This window comes from Taurulus bubalis (assembly GCF_910589615.1).
Source record: "Taurulus bubalis genome assembly, chromosome: 5".
Classification (NCBI taxonomy): domain Eukaryota; kingdom Metazoa; phylum Chordata; class Actinopteri; order Perciformes; family Cottidae; genus Taurulus; species Taurulus bubalis.
The window spans coordinates 9,922,465-9,928,712 of NC_136593.1; positions in this window are offsets into that span (position 1 = coordinate 9,922,465).

A 6,248-nucleotide genomic window follows, 5' to 3' on the forward strand; every position below is an offset into this window, starting at 1 on the left:
GCTTACATCCTTGTCAAACCTCATACCTGAGCTTCATACCTTTGCTTCATACCTGAGCTTCATACCTGAGCGCTTGACTAAACAGTTTACCCAAAACTCAGGTGGCTGAGTATGGATGTGATGTATTAGTAGCAAGAGGCAGAGAAAGTGCCTCAAGTTCCTCAGGTGCAACAGGTCGGTCAACATTGTCTGAGATCGGCACTGCAACACCTCAAACCTTTCCCCAAATCACTGACTCGTCACCACTTTTTCATTCTCTCTTGTAAATCGGATGACAGCCGATATATCAACTGAGGACGTCAACAGACAGAACCAGATGCCTGATGAGATGAGAAGAAAAGTGAGAAAACCAGTTACTTCACCTCCCTCCACAGTTTGTCAGATGACTCGCTTTCTATCTAAAAGTGTATCTGGGATAAAGGTTTTTCATTTAGCCAGTATAGAGATAGAAATAGCCTTAAGCCAAACTCATAACTGAAATGACTGAAGTATGCCAACCCTCTATAGAATACATTCAGAGAACAGACTATGAAGAGGAGAAGTTGTGTTGCCTCAAAAACCAAGAGCAAAGGCCGCACTGTCTTATTTTTAAACCTGCTGATAATATTCTTCACCATGCCAACAATTTATAAAGCTCAGTCACGAAACAAGACACACGCTGCTTTTTAAAAAGATAATAAAAAACAGGGACTACTGGAAATGTCAGTGGTGCTGGGATTGTTTCTTGTTGGATGGGACCCAAACCAACACAGGGAATGAACAGGAAGCCATCCACTGAGAGAAGAATGAACAAAATGTCAAACTGTTGTGTTACGTTCAAACTCAGCGCTGTGGGAGACAACACACAGTAACCCCATCAAGAAATACGGTAATCCACTTGAAAAAGCTGCTCGCGTTGAAAGCAACACTGTTTTTAATCCTCGTCGCTGAATTCCATGGCAAGCCTCTTAGCTTGCAGAGACTGCAACAGTTTGCTCACACAGCCTGCCACCGCAGACAGGATCTGTCCATTGACACAGAAAATTATTAACACAGAAAGAGATCGAAAGTCTCCAACATCCCTAAAACAACAGCAAAAAACATGGAAACTCAAAATGATAATGAAACTGCTGTGTAAAAATAAGTCAAACTAAAGTATGGCGTCTGAAGAAACCCTTTTTTGAACAGCCTTGCTGAGCACCCATAGCCTGTTTCGCTTAATCCATGCATGAGCTTCAAGTCCCAGCACCCCCTGAGTCCACGGAGGCCTGATCCTACCTGGCCTTGGCCCACGCGATGACTCTGCCCGAGAGAAGCAGCAGGGCCGCAGAGCCGCTTCTCCCCCACGGCATCCTGCTGTTGTCCCCCCAAACTGCTGCAAGCTGAAGGAAACAGCAGCTGCCTGCCCCTGGCAAGCTATTTCCTTGTAATCTCCTCGGTGCACAAACACTTTAGAACAAGGACGGTCTCACTGCGCTGGTGGGCACGTCACTACATCGCATCCTGGGGCAGGAAAGGAGGTCTGCGTGAGGGGTGAGGGGGGCTGGGAAGGAGAGGAGCTGAGGGGCTGAATAGCAGACTGGGGCTGGGACACCGGCAGAGGGAAGACCCTGTCTGAATGGCTGGAGCTGAATGGATTGGGCATGAGGACACAACAGCTGCATGCCTGACTGACTGACTGGCCGGCTGGCTGGCTGGCTGGCTGGCTTGACAAACTGTTTGGATAAAGTTATGCTGGGGCTCAGAAAAGTGTGAATTCCTTCCACGTCCTTTGAGTTATTGGCACCATTCTCACTTTACGTTTACTGATTTTACTCAAACTCAAACACAGGAATCTGCTTGAACTCTGTCCTTTTATCTTTAAGGTTGTCATCAGAGTCCATGATCCAAGGCTGAATATCAATGAACAGCAGGAAGGTGCCAGCTCGTCCACAGACACATTTAAAAGCAGACTCGAAATACCAGTGGCTCTTGGACTCAATGAGATCAGGACTCAATGAGGGAGGCCACCGTGTAGAGTAGGGCGGGGACAGACAACGCACCTGTAAATCCTTTGTTACATATTTTTGACATAAGATGGTTTAACAGCGTTTAAAGCCAAAATCTAAGTCTGATTTAAGTCTGACGAAACGTTAAAGTGTAGTCATTATACTGTGCATGGACAGGAACAAACAGACAAATGATCTTGCAACTGTGGCATATGCTAATTTAATTACAGGCCTACATGTTCTCTGCTGCCTGTTATTAAAATGTTATTAGAAGAATAATTATACCTACTTAAAAATGCTCTACATGCTCAACATTACTGATGGAATGCATTGATGGAATTTTACTTATTTTTTAGTGTATATATATATATATATATATATACATATATATATATATGTAAATACACATATATGTATATACATATATTATATATATACATATATACTAATTTCTTTGTATATATATATATATATATATATATATATATATATATATATATATATATATATATATATATATACATATATATATATATACAAAGAAATTAGTCTTGCGTTGTCTTGCCTTTTCTTGGAAATACTTGACAAACAGAGTGGATGTGTGAGGATAAATAATTTGGATTTGCCATTTGAAAAGGGCAATTTTACTCTCAAGATGACAGAGGCAGAAAAGGTCACCCACTTCTCTGTCCCTCTAGGTGAAACTCTGCCGCTCAGACCTGACCTCTGTCGTTTAGCTGCATTTCTACACTGGTGGGATGGTGCACAAAAGGTTACGTGTAGCTGAACTGAGCCGAGACAGATGTTGGGTTCAGTATGACGTCATAATAACCCTCAAAGTAAAATTCCAATGAGATTTTTATAAATTGGTCTCAATGAGACAGAGCTTTGAGAAGTAAGGATTGGACTTTGTACCACAGCAGTGTTGGGTAATCTTCAAATTATTAGAAATCTATACAGTGTTTCTAACATATGTGAGCAACTCAATGGTGTAAATATGATAATGTGACATTGCAGACTGTGTACACACTAAATACTTCTCTTTTTTTTAAATCACTAGACATTGGGAATATTCACAACCCTTACTGGCTCCTCTCTGTACAGTGTAAGAGACCTGGTGGGACCAGTATAATCTGGCTCAGCTCTGGCAGTTTGTCCAGTCACTTCTGACACTCAGTTTGTCTCTAACCAGATCAACACAGATTAGGGAGACCACAGGGATTCCTCTTGGGTTTGCCTTCCTCGCCAGCTCTTTCTCTTCTCACACTAGCTTATTCCTCACTCCTCCCAGAGACTTCACCATAGTCTAAAACACTGAAGTTGTCTCTATGTTATGTCTCTGAGTCACACTCTTCACTCTCACCTTGATTTAGTTCCAGTAAAACTACCATCTCCGCACTCCTGTAACTTCCCTCATGTCACATCCTTCCTTTCTATGTTTCTGTCCTTTCTCTTAAATCATCCCTGACTGTTGTTCCTGGGAAGTCAAGCCCTTTCTCACCATCATAGACAATCCTCCTTAGCTGACAGATATGCCTCGAGGAAAAGGATGGTGGACGTGATGGCACGCCACCTTGTGACCCTACAGATGGCATGTGACAGCCAGCTCAGCCTCATGTCCTGCTGATCCACCTCTTGGCTAGTAGAGCCAGGGGAGAGGAGGGGAGCGGTGTAGAATACCGGAGAGAGAAAAATTACAAAAAGAAAAACGAGGGCAAATGTTGATGGAGGAGGATTATACAGAGAGGAGGTTACAGGAGAGGAAGGAAGGTGGGGAAGAGGGATGGAACATGGAGCAAAACCCCAACGTCACAATCTATTACATTAGTGCTGTTAGACTGATGCTAAATGTGTAAAATGCGTGGAGAAAAGAAAAATTTGTCCCGTGACTCACTGATACCTCCAGATGGTTTGACTGACAAGTGAATGACGACAGAGCCAGAACATGCAGCCTGTCACTCATACCACAAAACTCCCACACATACAAAATGTGGCTGCATGCCACATTGTATACGCTCACTCAATTACGATGTCACGACTATTTAATGCAACGCCGTCCCACGCCAACGAACAAAAATAGTCATGCACTAGTGATATCTATCTTGTGCATACACACCCAGAGCGACACGGGTGTTGCTCATCGTTATTTATTGCCACAAAGTTTGGCACATTAATTCATCAGAGTGATGTAGCTGAACTTGTTCTGGGAGCACAGATTGGAAGTGAGTTGGATAAAGCTTCAATTATTTGGTCATTTACATCATTCAAAATATGCCCCTGCGCAAAGGTATAATGGTGCAAAGGGTAAAACAACATAGTGTCATCCCATTACTGATGTCAAAAATGTTTCTTATGAAATTATTTCAGTGGGTTGGCTCTATAGAATATTACAACATGAGCTCAAATAGGACTGTGGAAAGTTTTTAATAAATTGTGTGAGAAAAATTATAAGATTAAAAAAGAATCTATAATCACGGCAACTGTCAACTGAAAATACGCACAGATTCAGCTTCTATGTTTCAGACTTGTCTAAGATTTACAGGCCTGTTGAGTCTATAAAGATAATAACCGCCTCCGGTCCTTTGACAGCAAATGCTCTCAAAGGATGATGTGATATACGACTAAGAACTCCTTTGTCCTTGCTTTACATCATCAGCACCGTATAATTGTATTACTTGAAATGCAAGTCATAAAGCAGGTAGTGAGCATGTTCTCCACAGAGATGCTAAAAATAACTTCTGACTTAAATTTATATGATCATAAAAACCATATTAAATGAATATGAACTGTAGCATGTAACCATATCTCTTCTTATGATCAGGTTAGACTAACTTCCTTGACTATATCTCCTTTTATCATATCTTTTACATAATGACATGTTCGTGTGTCCAGATTCTCTATTTTGGAAGCAGACTTCTTATTGCGTCAACCAAAACAAACGATGTGTCATACGTGACTCACAGCAGCTGCCACCTGAGCTGTGCGGGGCTTAAGCCACGAGCAATCAAAGCTGGAATACCTTCTCTTCTCTCGCCATATGGCGCAAAAGTAGATTGTAAGAGCAGTAGTACTTTGCTCTGAGCAGTAGTACTTTGCACTGACTCTTACTATTTAAGCTTAGAGACATGAACCCATTGCCATTTTTCTTAAGGTGTCATATTAGTATTGGGTATTTTCTAATTCACCTTTAGCCATGTGTTCTCTTCAATGTACACTACTGACAGTGAGCTGAGGAAATATTAGAAATATGGTAAAACTCCACAATACTATTATAATAACTCCTAAAGCCTGAACATGTGCAGGCACCTTACACAGCATGCTATGGATGCCAGTCTGCAGCTAAAGGAAATATTTAGTTTTCTGAAATTGACAACACTTAACAGGTGCTAATAGTCAAGCATATCATATCAATACTGATGCAAACATATGTATTATCTTTAAAAATGCAATTAGGATGATTACTGAGCCAAAATATTCCTTTAATTCATGTGTTTTCAGGTTTATTTGTGGTGTATTGCTTACGATAAGTAACAAAAAGAGCTGTTTGCCAATCATTTTGGGTCACAATGATTTGATAACAAAAATTAGTCTGTATGAAAAAATGTTGTATATGTTATGTGAAATGTTGTTGGAGGCATATGACTTCTTTTTCACTCTTAAATATCTCAAAAAGCCACTATCTGTCTGCTATAGTGTGAGGGCGGCTTGGAAATTCCATCATGCACAATATTACAATAATAAACTGCAACGAAGACCACGGAAATACTTTTTAGGGCTTCACTTCTGAGCTGAGCACGTGCAGGAAGAAAACACATGCACATAACAACAGGTCCTTAGCAACCAGAAACGCTTCCTGACCGGAGAACAGAAACACAAAGAGCCAAACGGCAAGACGAATAAAACACATAAGTCACACTTATTGTACCTGTGTTTATAATACACACAACCTCCTGTTCAAGATAGCATCAGTGTTTTTCATTGGAAAATGTACGTTTTTTCTAAACAAATTGTAAAAGGTTAGCTAGCGGAGCACAAAGAGATCACAGCTGAGCCTATTGACTTTACCTGGGGAGACGCCCTCGACACCTCCGGCGCGCGCAGGCTCGGCTGAGCGTGAAAGGAGGATTTTTCCATGTAGCTTCAAAAGTGAAGAGTTTCGCTTGTTTGAGCGCCGACAGCAGACAGATGACGGGAGAGAAGAGGAGCTCGTCCTGCCTTCACAGACGGGATGAGGGAGGCTGCACGCTCTCCTAACCGTCCACGTTATCCTTCGCACCTTGC